Source organism: Trachypithecus francoisi, unplaced genomic scaffold (assembly GCF_009764315.1).
Source record: "Trachypithecus francoisi isolate TF-2019V2 unplaced genomic scaffold, Tfra_2.0 Lachesis_group5, whole genome shotgun sequence".
Taxonomy (NCBI): domain Eukaryota; kingdom Metazoa; phylum Chordata; class Mammalia; order Primates; family Cercopithecidae; genus Trachypithecus; species Trachypithecus francoisi.
In genome coordinates, this window is record NW_022681470.1 from 63751298 (window position 1) to 63772113 (window position 20816).

Genomic DNA, 20816 nt, shown 5'->3' on the forward strand with positions numbered 1-20816 from the left:
AATTGGATTGCTGCCACTCCATGGGCCCAGAGAGGACTATATCTGGAACCCAGGGGGGTTTTCTGGGGTGTCTTTTAGGATTTTCATGTCCAATAGTAAAAGTTAACGGAAGATGACAACTTCCTCAGCCCCTGGCTAAAGGCATAACCACTGATGATTCAGACCCTTCAGGCCAGATGGATTACCCCACCACATAAAAAACCCCAACCATGTGAGGTGCTGGATGAAGGCAAAGGAAACATAAAATAGGCAGTGGAAGAAGGAAGTTATAAATATCAATTATGGCCTCATGACTAGTTACTTGTTTACTGTGTGTGTATTTGTATATATTAATTGTTTTATTTTTTCATCTAATTCATATCATTTCATACAGGTCTTGTTGGAAGTTAACTTTGCAATTTGGTTTTTAGAAAACATATTCAGATGGGACCGTGACTGAATTTGAGAATTAACATTTCTCAGAGATGGATACAATGACTTGATACTTTATAATTCTGAATTTGGGGAGAAGGTGATGCTCGCCTGTTTTATATGCTGAATAGTTGCATTTTGTTGGGAGGAAATGAATTGTTTTGTGGTTGTATCAAAGTTCAAATTTTTGTGGAGCAGTGTAATGGATGCTAAATAGCCAAAGGGGTGAACTGTATCAGTTATTGCCTCTCAGTTCTAAACCCACCCTTCTATAGTCTGCTTTGTTATCCTAGAGCCCAGACCCTAAAAACCACATTTCTGCATTGCCAGTTGGCTCTGCCAATAGGGGCACTAGATGGAGACTTCAAAGCTGGAGGCAGAACAAGGGGTTTTCTCCTTTCTATATGCTTCCTGAGGGTTTCCTGTCGCTTGTGGTTCCTGTGAGTGTTACCCCAGAGAAGCTTTTTCATCATAACTTTTTTTTTCCTTATAGCAGCAGCTAAATGTAGTTTTCAGTTTTTCTAAGTTGCAGAATCAGCTTCATCATGTGTCCCTTGGGGACACCAGCAATAGCCAGTCAGTGTCCTTTCTGCAGAGATTTGGGTCCTAATCCCCTGGATCCCTCCCTGTGAACTCAGACAACAAGCACCGGCCAAGCAATGCCTCTTATAGATCTGAGTTTCAGTTCCTTGGGGCTTCTCTACTAAGTTTCTAATTTTTAGTAATTTCAACCTTTTCTCTTTGCCTCTTGGCTCTTAGCAGTTGCAACCTTTATGATATTTTAGAGTTCTCTTTTAACTTTTTTTAGTTACTGTGGTTGTTAGTTTTATATATCAGTTTGGCTTGGCTGTAGTACCTAGTTATTCAATTAAGCACTAATCAGGTATTGTTGTGAAGGTATCTTGCAGAGCTACACTAAATTGACTTTAAGTAAAGGAGATGGCCCTCAATAGTGTGGGTGGACCTCATTCAATCAGTTGAAAGACCTGAAGAGCAAAAACTGAGGTTTCTTGGAGGAAGAAGGAATTCTCAAGACTGCAAAATCCCTCTTTCCTGGGAGTTTCCAGCCTGCCAACCTGCCCTGCAGATTTCAGGCTTGCTAGCTCCCATGGTTGTATCAGTTAATTTCTTGAAATAAATCTGTTTGTATATAGTAAGAAATGCTGGTTCTGTTTTCCTGGAGATCTCTGACTGATATAGTTATCTAGTTAGAATATTTGTACCTATTTACATGTATTTAAATAACTGTTGTGGTTTCCATCTCCTGACTGAACTCTAAGTGAGTCAAGCAATGCACAATTGGAAGTTTTCAATAAAGACTCCTATACTAAGTGTAAGTTTGAACAGCAATTGTGAGCAGAGATTGCAGTCAGTAAATATTAATAGAACATTGCTTAGGCAGAGAATATGGCAAACCCAAGTATGTAGGTTAGAAGAGCAGCAAGAGACAATGGTTAACACATAGAACAGGTAAGCGGCATTCTGCAGAGGATAATGGAGGGAATCAGAACACTTTGGGCCTGGTGCGGTGGTTCACACCTGTAATCCCAGCACTTTGGGAGGCTAAGGTGGGCAGATCACATGAGGCCAGGCATTCGAGATCAGCCTAGCCAATATGGCAAAACTCCATCTCTACTAAAAACACACAAAAAATTAACCAGGCGTAGTGACAGGCACCTGTAATCCCAGCTACTTGAGGGGCTGAGGCGTGAGAATCACTTGGACCTGGGGGGCGGAGGTTGTAGTGAGCTGAGACTGTGCCATTGCACTCCAGCCTGGGCAACAGAGTGAGACTCTGTCACACACACACACCACACACACACACACACACACACAATTCACTTTGAACATATGCAGAGTGGAAGCACAACTACTTTCTATGAATAGCAGTATGAGTACTACTAGGACAGGACTATGTCAGTGCAGAAGAAAAACAGAATGGAACACCTTGGGTCAAATAGAAGATTAGAATTTAGAAGAGAGGAAACCACCCTGGATCACAGCAGAAGTTACTTACTGGAGACAGTTGTGTGTCACTAATCATCTGAGACCTTAGAGACTTAAAACAACAATAATCATTTATTTTGCTCACAAATATACGATCTGGACAGGGCTCAGTACAGATCATTTCTGTTCCACATAATGTTAGCTGAAACAGCTCAACGAGGACTGCCAGATCCACTTTCAAGATATCTCATTCATGTGACTGAGGCTGGCTCTCTGGGAGCTCTGCCAGAGCAGTGGGCTATGAACCTCTTTCCCTTGTGAGTCTATCTCCAGGATGTTTGGGATCATTTATGGCTGGGTTCTAAGAACAAACAGCCTGAGAGAGAAAATGAGAAACTGACAGAGTCTTAATGTCTGGACCAAAAAAACTTGTTTCTGCTGCATTCTATCAGTTAAGTGGTCACAGAACTCAGATTCGAGGGCAGGAGATATAGACGTCATGTCTTAGTGGGAAGAATGTCAAAGAATTTTGGGACCATGTTTTAAAATGGCCACAGAGGAAATATTAGAACAGGCAGCCAAAATTTTACTCTTGAGAATTCCTAACTGGCCAAGTTAACTGCTAACTAAAGTGTATGTAGTTCTCTTTGGATTGGGTGGCTTTAGTTATCCACCATGGTTATCCACCTTGGTTTTGGAGATTAACATCAGCAAAAAAGGAGTAGCATAATCCTATATGAAACATAGTCTTGGTAAGAAAATAACACCAAGCAAGTTATAACCAGACATATCTTAAAAGCAGCTATATAAGAGAGACATCTATGGGGAGAGTAAGAAAGATGAAAATGATAGCAAATTTCTCATTGGAAGCAATGCAAATAAGAAGACAGCGAAGCAATATCTTTAAAGTACAGTAAGTCCCCACTTAACATTGTAGATAGGTTCTTGAAAATGGCAACTTTTAGCAAAACGATGTACAGCAGGCCCTTGAATAATGTTGTTTCCTTTGACATTGCTTCATTATAACATTGATGAGAAAAAAGTGCTTTTATTGTAGGTTGTTTTGTTTCAAGTTGCAGTTTCCAAGAACCTACCAATGAAGTTAAGTGAGGAATTACTGTACTGAAAGAAAAAAACCTGCCGGCCTAAAATTCTATACCCAGTGAAATTATCTCTGAAAAATAAAGAGGAAATAAAGACTTTTCAGGCATATAAAAGTTGAAAAAGTGCATTGCAAGCAGACCTGCGCTACAAGAAATGTTAATGTCCTTTAGGCAGAAAGAAAATGATATCAGATGGAATTTTGAATATACACAAATAAATAAAGAGCACTGGATATGGTACTACATGGGTAAGTGTATAAGATTTTTAAAAAATCTTTAAAATATAATTATTTTTAAAAATAATTATTTTGGAATTTATAAAATAGGTATAGGTAAATCTATGAAAATAATAGCATAAAAGCTGGGAGTGAAGAAATGGAAGTACACTATCATAAGGCTTTTATACCTTACATGAAATATATAGTATGATTTGAAGGCAGATGAGTTAAAAGTATAAGGTATATATGAAACCCTAAAGCAGCCACTAACATAATAAAACAAAGTTGTATATAATAAGTCAACAAAGGAGATAAAATGGAATAATGAAAATACTTAATGAAATCAAAAGAAGGCAGAAAAAGGGGGCAAATGTATTAAAAAAATAGATGGTACAAATAGAAAACAAATAGCCAGAGGATAGCCCCAAACCTCGCCATATCAATAATCACATTAAATACAAATGGCCTAAATACGACCATTAAAAAGCAGACATAATCAGATTGAATTAAAAAAAAAAATACATGGGTACAAACTATATGAGAAACATACTTTAAAAACACAAATAGGTTAACAGTAAAAGAATGCAGAAAATGGAGAAAGATATACTATGCTAATGAAACTGTCCCTCAATGAGTTAGAGAAACCAAAGACTAAATTCTTGGGTTTATAGGATAGCAGGTAAGAAAAGAAACAACTTGCTGAAAAGTTGAAACTGAAACTGTGCACCAAAGAGTAAGAAACCAGTAACAGAAATTCTTGAGTTGGCAGGATATCAGATAAGAAGCAACTTGCTAAAACGCTGAAACTCCCTCGGCTTGTGATATCAAGAAAAAACTGACTGAATCAGTTGGAACTGAGATGGTCTACTGGAGTTTGCACAGAACGAGCTTGCTGACATCACAGCCTAAATTTCCACCCTATGTTTCATACTAACTCCTCTGAATTTGCACATATGACCTGTGAGTTAACATGAAGAGATAACTGCGCATGCCTAAGGACTTTCCAGACCTCCCCTTTTCTTCCACCAATCACCTACTAATCTCAGAATCCACCCCCTGAACTTTTCCTTATCAAAATATTGCCTTGAAGCCAGCACAACGAGACAGATTTGAGCTTGACACTCTTTTCTTGTGAGTCAACTCACAATATAAAGCTTTTCTTTTCTCAAAAACTCAATGTCGTAATATTGGCTTCTAGCACATCCAGCAGCAAGCCACTTTTGTGCAGTAACACTAATAATGGTCAAAAGAAAGCTGGCTATCATATATGTCTACCTATTTATCTAGAGGTATAAATCTTACCTATATCTATATCACACATATTTCAGAGAGGCATATTACCAGGGATAGAGAAGGTCATTTCATAATGATAAACAGGTAAATTTATCAAGAGGACATAACAGTCTTAAGTGTTTATGCACCTAATAACAGAGCTTTAAAGTAGATAAAACTTCATAGAACTACAAGGAGATATAGAAAATTTTACAATTATGGTAGAAGATTTCTTTTTTTTTTTTTTTAATTCGAGACAAAGTCTTTCTCTGTTGCCCAGGCTGGAGTACAGTGGTGCAATCTTGGCTCACTGCAACCTCTGCCTTCTGGGTTCAAGCAATTCTTCTGCCTCAGCCTCCTGAGTAGCTGGGATTACAGGTGTGTGCCACCACTACCAACTAATATTAGTATTTTTAGTAGAGATGGGGTTTCACCATGTTGGTCAGGTTGGTCTCAAACTCCTGACCTCAAGTGATCTGCTGCCTGCCTCAGCCTCCAAAAGTGCTGGGATTGCAGGCGTGAGCCACCACACTCGGCCAATTATGGTAGAAGATTTCAATACCCTTTTCTCAATAATCCTTAAAATAAGTAGGCAGAATTAGCAAGGATGTAGTAGACCTAAATAACACTGTCAACCAAGTTGACCTAATTAACATATATAGAACACTCTACCTAACAATATTAGAATGTTCATCTTTTTTGAGTGCAAACAGAATCTTTACCAATATAGACCATATTCTGGACCATAAAACAAATCTCAGTAAATTTAAAAGGATTCAAGTCATACAAAGTAGGCTCTCTGAATATAATGGAATTAAATTAGAAATCAATAGCAGAATGATATTTGGAAAATTCCAAAATATTTGGAAACTAAATAACATACTTCTAAATAACCCTTGGATCAAAGAAGAAATCAAAGATAAATTAGAAAGTATTTTGAAACAGCAGGCATGGTGGCTCAAGCCTGTAATCCCAGCACTTTTGGAGGCTGAGGCGGGTGGATCACCTGAGGTTGGGAGTTCAAGACAAGTCTGACCAACATGGAGAAACCCCACCTCTACTAAAAATACAAAATTAGCTGGGTGTGGTGGCACATGCCTGTAATCCCAGCTACTTGGGAGGCTGAGGCAGGAGAATTGCTTGAACCTAGGAGGCAGAGGTTGCAGTGAGCCAAGATCATGCCATTGCACTCCAGCCTGGTCAACAAGAGCAAAACTCCATCTCAAAAAAACAAACAAACAAACAAAAAAACAACGTAATTTGAACCAAATGATAATGAAAATATCATATGTAGAATTTGTGGAATGCTGCTAAAGCAATACTTAGGAGAATATTTATAACACCAAATGCCTATATTAGAAAAAATTTCTCAATCTGATAAAGGGCATTTATGAAAAGTCTATAACTAGCATAATACTTAATGGAGAAAGACTGAAAACTTTCTCTTTCTTCCTAATATCACAAACAATACAAGGATGTTCACTCTCACCACTCCTATTTAACATTGTACTTGAGATTTTAATCACAGCAATAAGGCAAGGAAACAAAAAAGGCATCCAGATTGGAAAGAAAGAAGTAAAGCTATCTTTATTCAGTCTATACAGAAAATTCTATGGAATCTTAAAAAAATTCTGAAATTGTTAAGTGAGTCAAGAGAGGTTGCAGAATGCAAAACTAATATATAAAAAATGATTGTTTTAAAATAAAATATACAAAAATCAAGTTTGAGGCCGAGGACAGTGGCTCATGCCTATAATCCCAGCACTTTGGCAGGCCGAGGCAAGTGGATCACTTGAGGTCAGGAGTTCAAGACCAGCCTGGCCAACATGGTAAAACAACATGTCTACTAAAAATACAAAAATTAGCCAGGCATGGTGGCAGACACCTTTAGTCCCAGCTACTTGGGAGGCTAAGGCAAGAGGATCACTTGAACCCAGGAGGTGGAGGTTGCAGTGAGCCAAGATTGCACCACTGTACTCCAGCCTGGGCAACAGAGCAAGACTGCAACTGAAAAAAAAAAAAGAATCAAGTCGTGTATACTAGCAATGGACAATCAGAAACTGAAATTAAAAACACTATTTACAATAGCATAAAAATTTGAAATACCTAATAAGTTTTACAAAAACTGTAAAAGGCCTGTATTGTGAAAACTATAAAACATTGCTGAGAGAAATTAAGGAAGATCTAAATAAATAGGGAGGTGCAGCTTGTTCATGAGTCAGAAGACTCAAATAGTTAACATAGCAATTCTGTTGATCTATAGATTCAACAAATATGAGTCAAAATCCCAGTAGACTTTTTATTTTATTTTTTTTCTTTGAGACAGGGTCTCACTCTGTTCCCCAGTCCATAGTACAGTGGTGACTACAGCCTAGACATCCTGGGCTCAAGTGATCCTCCCAATTAGTTTCCTGAGTAGCTGGGACTACAGGAGTACCCTACCAAGCCTGGCTAATTTTTTTTTTTTTTTTTTTTTTTTGTAGATGGGGTTTTACCATGTTGCCCAGGCTGGTCTCAAACTCCTGGGTTCAAGTGTTCCTCCCATCTCAGCTTCCCAAAGTGCTGGGATTACAGGGATGAGCCATGGTGCCCAGTCTGGGCAACAGAGTGAGATCCTGCCTCAAAAAGAAGAAAAGAAAAAGTCTGCTGATATTTTGACTGTTATTTGTTGAACCTACAGATTAAAAAACAAATCCCAAAGTTTTCTGTGTGTGGGTAGAATTTGACAAGCTCATTCTAAAATATGTAGAAATTCAAAGGACTAAGAATAGTTAAAAACCATTTTTAAAAAGAATAACAAAGTTGGAGCCTAACACTTCCTGATTTCAAGATGTACTACAAAGGTGCAGTAATCAAGGCAAATAAAGACAGATAAATGGATCAATGAAACAGAATAGAGGCCAGAAATAGGCCCATACACATATGGACAACTGATTTTTAACAAAGGTGTGAAGGCAATCAATGGAGAAAGGACAGCTTTTTCTGCAAATGGGGCTATAACAATTGGATATTATATTAAAAAGAAAACTTGGATCTTTACCTTGCACCATATACAAAAATTAGCTAAAATTGAATCATAGACTTAAATGTACAATCTAAAATTATAAAGCTTTTGGAAGAAAATATGGAAGAAAATCTTTGCGACTTTGGCTTAGGCAAAAAGTCCTTAAATATAACATCAACAGCAAAATCCATAAAAGAACCAATTGATAAATAAGACTTGGCCAAAATTTAAAACTTTTGCTTTTCAAAAGGCACTGTTAAGAGAATTAAAATACAAGCCACACACTATTCACGACAGTAAAGACTTGGAACCAACCCAAATGTCCATCAATGATAGACTGGATTAAGAAAATGTGGCACATATACACTATGGATTACTATGCAGCCATAAAAAAGGATGAGTTCATATCCTTAGTAGGGACATGGATGCAGCTGGAAACCATCATTCTCAGCAAACTATCGCAAGAACAGAAAACCAAACACCGCATGTTCTCACTCACAGGTGGGAATGAACAATGAAATCACTTGGACACAGGAAGGGGAACATCACACATTGGGGCCTGTTGTGGGGTGTGGGGGGAGGGATAGCATTAGGAAATGTACCTAATGTAAATGATGAGTTAATGGGTGCAGCACACCAACATGGCACATGTATGCATATGTAACAAATCTGCACGTTGTGCACACGTACCCTAGAACATAAAGTATAATAAAAAATAAAATAAAACAAAATACAAGCCACAGATTGGGAGAAAATATTTGCAAAGTGTATATCTGATAAAAGACTTGTATCCAGAAAATATATTCTCTAAATTGCATAATAAGAAAATAAACAACTCAGTCTTAAAAATGGGCAAGACATTTGATTGGACACCTCATCAGAAAAATTATACAGATGGCAAATAAACACATGAAAAGTTATTCAATGATCTGAGTCATTAGGGAAAAATGCAAATTAAAGCTACAAGATATACCGACATTGAAATGTATTAGAATGTCTAAAATTTAAGAATATTGATCACATTGAGTGTTGGTGAGGATAAGAGGAACAGGGGCTTTTACAACATTGTCAATGGGAAAGCAAAATGTTACAACCATGTTGGAAAAGAGTTTGGCAGTTTCTTAAAAAAATCAGACAGCAGACACCAGGACTCCCACATGGTGTCAGTCATACCATGAAGGAGAAAGAATTTATGGATATCTCACTAGGGAAGCCACCAAGCTAGATATTGATGCAAAATTTCACCCCTAAAGGCATCGTTGAAGTGTTTCAAAGAGGTTAGTATGTCACCGTGAAGAGACAAGCATCACCGGAGAGTTTCTATGGTGCCAGCAGCTTAGTGCCTTTTAGCGACTGCCTTTCTTACAAGGGACTCAAACATGAGTGGCCATGCAAGTAGCACTAAGGAGGGGTCAGTGTGGAGGGGTACTCTGCACTCCTGACCATGACTTCCTTGGCCCAGCACCCTATAGTGAGGAACCCGGTCATTGCTGAATACTTTCGTATCCTAATTGAGAATTAAAAAAATAATAACAATAAATCAGACAGGCTGGGTGCAGTGACTCACGCCTGTAATCCCAACACTTTGGAAGGCTGAGGTGGGTGGATCACCTGAGATCAGGAGTGCAAGACCAGCCTGACCAACATGGTGAAATCCCGTCTCTACTAAAAATACAAAAACATTAGCTGAACATGATGGCATATACCTGTAATCCCAGCTACTCGGGAGGCTGAGGCAAAAGAATCACTTGAACCTGGGAGGCAGAGGTTGCAGTGAGCCGAGATGGTCCCATTGCATTCTAGCTTGGGTAATAAGAGAAAAACTTCATTTCAAAAAAAAAAAAAAAAAGAGAGAGAGAGAGAAAAGAAAAGAAAAGTCAGACAGACATCTGTTATATGATCCAGCAATTTCACTCCAAGGTATCTACCCAAGAGAAAGGAAAGCATATGTCTATTAAAAAAAACCTTCTCCAGAAATGTTCGTAGCAGCTTTATTTGCAATAGCTCTAAACTGGAAATAGCTCAAATGTCCATCAGAAGGAGAATGGGCAAACAAATTGTGGCATAGCCACATAATGGCTATTACTAAGCATTAGAAAGAAATGAACTGGTCATACATGCAACATCATGGACAAATCTCAAGATAATTATGTTTAGTTGAAACCAGACAAAAAAGACTACATACTGTATGATTCTATTCACATAATACACTAGAAAACCCAAATTAGTCTATACTTTCAGAAAGCAGATTAGTGCTTGCCTGAGCAGGATTGGAGTGGGGATGTGGGTGAGAGGGCAGGAGAGAAGGATTAAAATGGAGCAGGAGAAACTGCTGGGGCTACTGAGTATGTTCACAGTTTAATTGAGGTGATGGTTTTATGGGTGTCTGGATATGCCAAAGCTTATCAAATTGTACACTTTCATTACAATAAAGAGCCCATTTAGAAGTTTATAAAGAAAAGTGAAAATTGTCCCTCTGCTCCAGATCTTACTTAGGTTTAGAGTTTGGTATTTCTTTCCCTCCCTCCCTCCCTCCCTGCCTCCTTCCCTCCTTCTCTCTCTGCCTTTCTTTCTTTCTTTCTTCTTTCTTTCTTTCTTTCTTTCTTTCTTTTCTTTCTTTTCTTTTCTTTTTTTTTGAGATGGAGTCTACTTCTGTTGCCTAGGCTGGAATGCTGTGGCATGAGCTTGGCTCACTGCAACCTCCACCTCCCAGGTTCAAGCGATTCTCCTGCCTCAGCCTCCCAGGTAGCTGGGATTACAGGTACCCGCCACTGCGTCCAGTTAATTTTTGTATTTTTAGTAGAGATGGGGTTTCACTATGTTGGCCAGGCTGGTCTCAAACTCCTGACCTCGTGATCGGCCTGCCTTGGCCTCCCAAAGTTCTGGGATTACAGGGGTGAGCCACCGCACCCAGACTTTTTTTTCTTTTAAGAGATGAGTCTTGCTGTGTTGCTTGGGCTGGCCTCAAGCTCCTGGGCTCAAACAATCCTCCTGTCTCAGAGTTTAGCATTTCTTAACATCATCTTAACCCACACTGTTCAATATAATAACCTACTAGCCACAAGTGGCCATCCAAATTTAAATTAATTACAATTAAAATGTAAAACTGGGCTGGGTGCAGTAGCTCACACCTGTAATCCCAGCACTTTGGGAGGCTGAGGTGGGCAGATCGTGAGGTCAGGAGTTCAAGACCAGCCTGACCAATATGGTGAAATCCCATCTCTACTAAAAGTACAGAAATTAGCTGGTCATGGTGGTGTGTGCCTGTAGTCCCAGCTACTCGGCAGGCTGAGGCATGAGAATCGCTTGAACCTGGGAGGCGGAGATTGCAGTGAGCCAAGATGTGACATTAACTCTACCCTGGGTGACAGAGCAAGAATCCATCTCAAAAAAAAAAAAAGTAAAACTCAGTCCTTAGTTGCAATAGGCACATTCCAAGAACTCAATAGCCTTTTGTGGCTAGTGGCCACCATATTGGAGAGTTCAGATTATAGAACATTTCTGCCATTAGAGAAAGTTCTTTTGGACAGCTTTTTCCTGGGCTATGTAGAGACTCAGCACTGATTACAGGCAACTTAGATCTTTCACGGGTCACTTGTTGAGCACTTACTTTTGCCAGAAACTGCCAGGTCCTTTATATGAATTATCTCTAATTCTTGCAAGGAAAGACTATGAGAAGCTTGAATAATTTTCCAAGGGTCACAGTTACTAACTGGTGTACCTAACATGTAAACGTATGTCTATCTAACCCCAAAGCCTGAATTCTTAGGTGCGTGTCATATCTCCTGTGACGAGGCCACACCCCTTTCCTTCTATACTTGTGGAGGATTCTTTTCACATTCAACCACGGAGTCTTACATTTATCCCTCCTAAATTTTATCTTGTTGGATTAAGTTTATTGCTCCAGATTGTCAAAATATTTTAGGATCCTCATCCTGTCATTCCATATGTTCTCTCGCCTTCCAAGATTCATGTATTTAGTGACTTTGATAAATATGGCCCCTTTAAACTTCATCTGAGTGATCGATAAAAATCATTGCTAAGGCAAGGGAAAGGATGAAGGCCTGTGGTCAGCTATTAGAAACCCTCCCACTTGAGGTTTATATCAGTTTACCAGTCTGTAACCTTCAAGATACCAGCATACCAACCCATTTCTGTTCTTATCTCCAGATTCTAGGGGATATGTTTTGTATTTGGAGCCTAAAGACCTACTAGCACCATCTAGAATCATATACTGGTTGTAACTGACTTCCAGATGTTAGACAAACAATGTTTGCTTCTAACCAAACATAAGGGCCAGAAGGATCAAGATATTGGCACCAGTGTTGATGCTTGTCATTTCCACTTAGCCCTCCTTCTTACTGCCCTCATCTCTAAAGTGGTTGTTTGATTATTTGTTGCTGAAAAACAAACCATCCCACAACAGTGGCTTCAAACAATAGCAATCATTTATTCACTGATGAATTTGAAATGTGGGCATGGCTGGGTGAGAACAGTGGGCGTCTACTTTACTGTGGCATCGGCTGGGCTTAAAGAACAGCTGGGGACTGGCACAGTGAGGCTCCTCTAGCACAACTCTGAGAGTCTTGTCAGCTTTTCTCATGGCTTCATGCCGCTCCCTCCCCACCCTGCTTTCAAACTCTGCCCGTATTGACCAACCTGTGTTTCCCACAATGTGCCATCATTGACCATCTCTAGGGCTCCATCCAGTGTGCTTGTCCTTTTCCATGTATCCTCAAAAACTCAGCCAAGGTGTCACCTCTACCTAGAAGCCTTCCCTGATATCCCCTGCCCCCACACAACTTGGTTTGCATTACTATCTCTCTACTGTGTTCCATAGCACACTTTATTTCCCCTTTTCAAAGCACTTATCCTGCTGTAATGGATTATCCTCTTTGTTTGCCTGTCTTTCCCACGAGATTAGCAGCTCTTCAGGGGACGAAATTGTTGTCATTTTGCATTCCCAGACCATAGCATAGTGTGTAAGATATAGTAGGTGCTCAATCTGTTGAATCAATGAGTGATGTGATGATGACAGGTTCTGGAAGTTAAAATGATGCTATCGAAATACCAGATTAGCAACAAGACCTGGCACCTGTAAAGAGCTGCAGTGAAGCAGGTTCTACTGGATGTAAGATTAAATGAGTTCAAGTCCATAAAGCATTTGGAGCAGTGTCTCACACACAGTAAGCACCATATACGAATTCGTTGTTGCTATTATCATTGTTATGATGCCTGCGGCTTTCAGGTATAGAACTGTCTTTGCCAAAGGTTCTTTTTGCTCTCCCATCAGGGTTTTTCTTTAACAGGGACCTTGGACGACCTTGGCACTTCCTCCTCCTCTGGGAGTTCCCTGGGAGGAATCCTCTGGAAGAGAAAGTGTGTTCAAGACTGACAGAATCTGCATGTGTTTTTCTCTTGGCAAAGGCTCAGTCCCTGCTCTAGTGCCATCAGCTTTTCTCCTATTGGCTTCCACTGCAACAGGTGGATGCAGGGATCACCACCTGCCAGGTGGTTCTAAGCTTCCCCAGGCACAGCAGGGTTAAGGAAAGGGAGAAGTGAATTCAGGGACAGAGTGCTCTGGTATGCCGCCACCCTGGGATCAACAGTTACTGTTCCCCAGGATGTCCTGTGTGGGAAGGCTGGAAGGAAAGCCGCCCACTGAAATGAAAGCTCCTTACACTTTGGGAGAGGGTTTGGTCTGCACCTTAATTTGGAGGAGGTGTTCAGGTTCTTCAAGTTCCCGCAGGCCTTGTTCTTGCCCTGCCTTTCTAGGGTGGCCGGAAGCTGAAAAGTCCCAGAGTTCTCTCATCATGTCCGTGCACCACCCTGCCTGGAATTTGGAAGAACTTGAGCACGGCAGTTTTAGCCCGAACTGTGATTAATATTTGGTGCTGGGAAAACTGGGGGTTCTGGGCTAAGCCTGAAATTATCCTGGGCAAGGGGGAAAGGGGAATTTCCAAGATGCCCTCGAGAGAATGAGCAGGTCTGGGTCCTGGGTAAGAGGCTTCCATAAAGGGGGAAATGGAGAAGGACGATGGGGGAAACACCCCTGCATAGAAGGGCTGAGAAGCAAGACAAGTGGGAATGGCAGCTGCAGGGCCCATGAAGAGCCACAGCTATGGGTGAGTTGGAGGCTGGTGGGTGATATAGGGGAAAGAATGGGGTTGAAATGTTCTACTTGTGCTCCTCCGCCATGTCTCAGGTTAAACCTCACTCCCTTAGAGAGACCTTTCCTGATCCTCATAACCCTCATTCTATTTTGGAGTTGGTCTCCGTGGGTCCGGATCTCAGCTCCTCATTTACAGGCTCGACAACCTTGTCCAAGTGTTAAAACTCTTTTAATTTCAGTTTTATCAATCTGTGTGACATGGCTAAAGATAGTACCTTCTCACAACAAGGTTGTAAGGATAAATAAATTAATATATTGAAAATACTTAGCACAGAGCCCAGGTCTTTTTTTTTTTTTTTTTTTTGAGACGGAGTCTCGCTCTATCACCCAGGCTGGAGTGCAGTGGCTGGATCTCAGCTCACTGCAAGCTCGGCCTCCCGGGTTCCCACCATTCTCCTGCCTCAGCCTCCTGAGTAGCTGGGACTACAGGTGCCTGCCACCTTGCCCGGCTAGATTTTTTTTTTTTAATAGAGACGGGGTTTCACCGTGTTAGCCAGGATGGTCTCGATCTCCTGACCTCGTGATCCGCCCGTCTGGGCCTCCCAAAGTGCTGGGATTACAGGCTTGAGCCACCGCGCCCGACCTAGAGCCCAGGTCTTGACTGGTGAGAGCGATCGTGACAACTGTTTAGTGGCCAGTCTCTCCTGCTACTGTGAGATCTGTGGGGCCGGGACTGTGCTGTCCACTTTGGTGTCCCCCAAACCTAGTGCAGGGCCTGGCTTGTAGGGGTCCGGTTGAATGAATGTGTAAGTGACCAGGGTGGGCTCAGGTGGTTGCAGTCCTTGTGGGGGTTAGGCTCTAGGGTTATATTTCACTGCATGGATCCTTTCTTTTTCTTTCTTTTTTTTTTTTTTTGAAATGAAGTCTCACTGTGTCACCTGGGCTGGAGTATGGTGGTGCAATCTTGGCTCACTGCAACCTCCGCCTCCCAGGTTCCAGTGATTTTCCTGTCTCAGCTACCTGAGTAGCTGGCACAACAGTCACATGCCACCACACCTGGCTAATTTTTGTATTTTTAGTAGAGACAGGGTTTCTCCATGTTGGCCAGGCTGGTCTCAAACCCCTGACCTCAAGTAATCCACTAGCCTTGGCCTCCCAAAGTGCCGGGAGGCGTGTGCCACCGCATCTGGCCTAAATATTTTCTTTTTCTAGGTGATCCAAGTTAGAAAAGACACCAAGGTGGTTGGGTGTGGTGGCTCACGGATTGAGACCATCCTGGCCAACATGGTGAAACCCCGTCTCTACTAAAAATACAAAAAAAATTTAGCTGGGCATGGTGGCATGCACCTGTAGTCCCAGCTACTCAGGAGACTGAGGCAGGAGAATTGCTTGAACCCGGGAGGCAGAGGTTGCAGCTGAGATCGCGCCACTGCGCTCCAGCCTGGATGACAGAGCAAGAAGAAAAAAAAAAGACACCAAGATTATTCCTGGGTAGAATAAGTGTGGATGACCATTTTTCTTTCCTTCTAGTTTTTATTCCATTATCTATTTTATTTTTGTATTCTCTATAATTTTTCCATACCAAAGCAAGGATTACTTTTCTAATGGCTGAGAAAAAAATGTTATTAAACAAACATAACACTCTCCATTGTCAGGAGGGGAGGAGCCATCACCGAAAGATAAGAATGGGTAAGAAATGCAGGGAATAAATAGTGTGTGGTGGGAAGGCTTCTCAGCCTTCCAAGGCCTGTTGGAGGTTTCACAAGCTGTTCCTGCCGAGGGAATTCTCAATGCTCAAAGCCATGGGGGTGGAAGCCCTGTTTCCCTCCATCTTAAGAAGGATGTGACTGGGGCAAGTTTCAGTTTTAACAGGATCACCATGTTTTCAGAGGGAAAGAATGTTCTCAACCATGAATCTTTTGCCAAGAAATGGTACTGAGTGTATCATTTGAGGGGCAAAACTGCTGCTCCTGCTGCTCACCCCAGCACTGTTACTTGATATCAGTGGATTATTTCTCTCTAGAGGTCTGGGGCCCCCGGATGGAGGGCAACCCTAGCTGCTGTCCCAGGGGGAAGGCAGAGAGGAGGCCCGGACCGAGTTAAGGTGCCCAGGTAGGCTGAGTTCTAGCTCTAGCTGGCTGCATGATCCTTCAATCACTGAGCCTTAGCCTTCCCATCTGAAGAAAGGAGGACATCTTCCCTAGATATGGAACATCTTCCCTGTTGACATGGAATTCTGAGTGTGAAGTAATACTATATGTGAAAATGCCCTGGAGAACATAAAGTGATGGACAGGTGCTATTTGTGAATGAGAAAAGTATTTGGTGGAATAGAGGAAAACATGGACTCTTTTCAGTGAGTTAAGTTTATGTTTCTTGCATCTGCCGAGTCAAAAACATGTATGGCATTTCCTCCTTCTTCTAGGAGCTTCCTGTATGTTATACCGTCTGGTCCTCATTTGCCACATGTTATATATGAGAAAACTGGGGCTAATGAAAGATACACTGACCTGGTTTTCCCAAGATCACAGAGCTAGTAAGAGTAGGGGAGGAATTATCACCCCCATTTCTCCGGATGAGGAAACTGAGGCACAGAGAGATTAATTGATTTGTCTGAAGTTATAGAGCCAGCAAGTGTCAAAGTTAGACCTGAGTCCTCAAGTCTTTTTTTTTTTTTTTTGAGATGGAGTTTTGTTCTTGTTGCCCAGGCTGGAGTGCAGTGGCACGATCTCAGCCCACTGCAATCTCTGCCTCCTGGGTTCAAGTGATTATCCTGCCTCAGCTTCCTGGGATTACAGGTGCCTGTCACCACACCCCGCTAGTTTTCTGTATTTTTAGTAGAGACAAGGTTTCACCATGTTGGCCAGGCCATTCTCAAACTCCTGACCTCAGGCGTTCTGTTCACCTCGGCCTCCCAAAGTGCTGGAATTATAGGCATGAGCCACTGTGCCAGGCCCCCTGAATCCAAGTCTTTTAATGTTACTAATTTAGGATTCATGGAGGGGTTCGCAGAAAGACATCAGAAGGAAGGTTTGCATATGTGTACATTTTTGGGGGGAGAGGGATTCCAAATATTGAATCAACTTCTCAAATAAATGAATCCAAAATCTTGGACCTGTAGTTGGTCCCTAAGTAACTCTTTCTGTATTTAAACATTGATATACTACAAGAAAAGCTTTAGTGATGGCAAGTTACTTGGGCACTTAAAATGTACTTAATTGTTACTGCGCTTCAAGGTTGTTAGTCAAAATGATTGATTTGCCTTTGACGCAGCTGGCCAACTTGAATTTTTCTTTCTCCCGGCTTAATAACTCTTCAGTATCTGTAAGATGTCAAGATCAACACTTTTTCTTCTGATACCACATTTTGTTTAATCTTCGACCTAGGTGCATACCCTGGAAGAAAAAAGACTATAATTCAACTCTTTAACAGCCAGGATTGCCTGTCTCCACCCCCTTCTGAATCTAGTTATGTTGGATACTGGGAGAGAAGCAGGTAGACTCTTTGGGCCTGACCTTTCTGATTTTTCTCTGGAAGAGCTTCACCGAAGGGGCACAGAAGAATAATGTTTCTACAGCATGGATTCAGGGGCTCCTTCCCACCAGGAACCCAGCTTAACAGGCATGCTGTTCACATGGAACTTACCAAAACCCTGTGCAGGTGGGTGTGGGGAAACACCAAGGAACTGCACGACTGTCCCTGCCTTTGGAAGGTCTCATTCCCTGTCATTCCTTCATTCAGTCAACAAACTTGGAGCACCCAGTATGTGCTACATTTTGAGGATAAAGTGATGAATAACACAGACAAGACCCCTGCCCTTGTGGAGTCTATATTCAAACCAGAGCTTGACCTTCAAACTGAGAGACCAACTTAACAAAGGGGCCTCTCATCTGGCCACTAACTGTTATGCACCCTCCGCTTGGGAGACACAGTCTCAGCCTTCCTCCACCTTCAAGTCTGATAGGTGAGAGATTTCAGAGTGGCCCAAACAATCTAAAGTGGAAGTGAACAGAGCTCAAAATAAGTCCTCAAGCGCTGAGGGGAGACCAAGGAGAAGATAACGCAGTGAGGGCAGTGAGAGAGGGATTCCTAGAGGAATTGCACCTTGCTTTGAATTTTAGCCCTAAACTGCAAATCTTAGCTAACTTCTAAGTAGACGCTGATAGCTGGCTTCTATTTGACCTGCCATATTGAATGACTTTGGCCCCGGGACATGGTGGAGATTTAGACAGCCTAGGGCAGAAAATCCTCTAGGAAACGAAGTCTGAACTACACCACTAGCTTTCTGAATGGACAGGATCTGAGGAGCTGGGAAGGTAGTAGGGGAGAGGGCAGCTGGGTGGGGTTTCTTCCAGGAAACAATGTGGATGCAAGATGCAGTCCTTGTCCCTGGCCTGCCCTTATCGCTTTAGTATTTCAGATGAGTCAGCTCTCACTCTGCCACCTGCTTTCTGTAACTCTGCAGCAGGCCAGCAGCCTCCAGTCCACCCTCTCCTCCTCCCAGGGCTCTGGGGTGAAGCCCTCCCCAGGAACTCCCTGGCTCCCAGTACCGATGGGAGAAACTCTTTTCAACTGACATGATTTATTTTAACAATAAGGGACAAGAACCACAACCGATTTCCACAGAATTAGAGTTCCTCCTGACACGCCTGGGACTTGCCAGCTGGGAAGGACACTGTCAAGCCATCCTGTATGCCATTTGCCATTCGGCTGTTCCTTCGCTTGGAGGGAAGAGACGCCTGTTTCTATAGGGAGGAAGTTTGAAGTGAGAAGAGGGGACAAAGATTCTGTGAATGGAAAGAGCACTGGACTGAGAGTTCAGGGATGTGGCCTCCGGTCCCAGCTCCACCACTACTCAGTTGTCTGAAGAAAGAAACAAAAATCTGTGATACCTCCCTGGGCCAATGTGGGTGGCACGTTGCCTAGAAAGAAGTGCCGTTGTGATACGTTTATGTTGGTGGGATGGGGGAAAGTAATAACTGGTTTGTACGGAGTGTTAAGAAAGAATTAAATCTTAACCTTCCATTGGGGTAAGCTGATGGAAACAACCACAGCAAAGGACAGACTGAATTTTTTTTATTCTCTTTATAGAAAATAACAGTAAAAAAAGTATTGACATAGAAGAAGAAAACAAAAAGTTGTCAGGAGTTAATGAATAGAAATGTTGTTTTCTTTCTGGATTTTATGGTGTTTGTGGTATTTATTAGCTTTTACAAATTTGTAATTTGTTGCAATTTCTCTTTCTAAATAAATATTTACTTTTGTCTCTAATTTTATCCTTCTATTTTTGAAGTCAGTTTTCAATTTCAAAATGCTTCTCTCTGGGCCTCAGCTGTTTCCTCATCTGTAAATGAGAAGGCTGGACCAGATGCTCTTTCATGTCTGGTGCAATGAAGCGCTGGAGTGGGCTGCCTATGACTGCACCCAGCTCTACCACACCCCACCTGGGTATCTTTGGGTGAGGTACTTAGTAGCTCCAAGTCTCATATTCCTCATCCAAAATGATGGACACAGAAATAGTGTTGACCTCATGGAATAGGTGTGAATATGAAAGGAGACCATGCATATAGATGCTTCACACAGACCCTGGGGCAGCAAAAGTGCTCAGTACTTGTTAGCTATTAGTGTGAGTCTACTCTTTCAGTCTATGAATTTTGTTGGAGGAACTCCTGCTTACCAGGCCTCTGGTTTAATAAAACATGACTGGAGCGACTCCATCCTGAAGTGAGTAGGCTAGGCACTCACAAGGCACCTAGAAGGTTAATGCTTTATGGTCTGAAAATAGCCACATTCTAAGCTGACCACCACTTATAATTACAGAAGACTGATGGCCATACAGGACATCTCCCACCAAGTCTGCAGAATGTCCAGATGTCCCAAGTACAGTCCACTTTACTCAGAGATAACATCAACGAGCAGACTTAGGTTGAAGAGCACCAACAGCCTGTACCTTTAGTGAGCACATCTGCACATTCCAAGTTTAATCATAGCTCCTTATAGTTTCTTATAAGCAGAGATGTTCCTAAAGGACAGGGGTTCCTCCTCCTGCTTTCTGGGCATGCCCTACTCTCTAATGGAGTAGTTTCCAACAAATTTGCTTCTTTCTCTGTGCTCCAATTCTTTCCTGTATGAGATCTAAGAACCGACTCTTGGGGTCTAGATTGGGATCCTCTTTTCTGGCAACATCTTGAGTATGTGACCATGAGAAATGTTAGAAATTGGAGTGAAAGGTACATAAACATGTGGACCCAATACCATTCTCTGGTTCTCCCAGAGACACAAGGCTACAGGAGAGTAAGACTCTGCCTTCTCCCAAAGCGGATACCTCCCTGGGCCAATGTGGGTGACACGTTGCCTAGAAAGAGGTGCCGTTGTGATACGTTTATGTTGGTGGGATGGGGGAAAGAAATAACAGGTTTGTACGGAGTGTTATGAAAGAATTAAATCTTAACCTTCCATTGGGGTAAGCTGATGGAAACAACCACAGCAAAGGACAGACTGAATATCTTTTTATTCTCTCTACAGAAAATAACAATAAAAAAAGTATTCACATAGAAGAAGGAAACAAAAAGTTATCAGGAGTTAATGAATAAAAATGTTTTTTTCTGGATTTTATGGTGTTTGTGGTATTTGTTAACTTTTATGAATTTGTAATTTGTTGTAATTTCTCTTTCTAAATAAACATTTACTTTTGTCTCTAATTTTGTACTTCTATTTTTGAGTTCAATTTTTTTCCCCAGATGGGATCTC

At 41.7% G+C, this 20816-nt stretch overlaps 1 long non-coding RNA gene across 2 annotated transcripts in view; it reads left to right on the top strand.

Moving 5' to 3' along the window:
* The window catches only part of LOC117076750, a 63586-nt gene extending 43033 nt beyond the window's left edge, over positions 1–20553 (top strand). For both annotated transcript variants that reach the window (XR_004434465.1, XR_004434464.1), the window contains one exon: positions 17453–20553. This is a non-coding gene — a long non-coding RNA (uncharacterized LOC117076750). The remainder of the gene's footprint in view (positions 1–17452) is intronic.
* Positions 20554–20816: the final 263 nt, after the last annotated feature.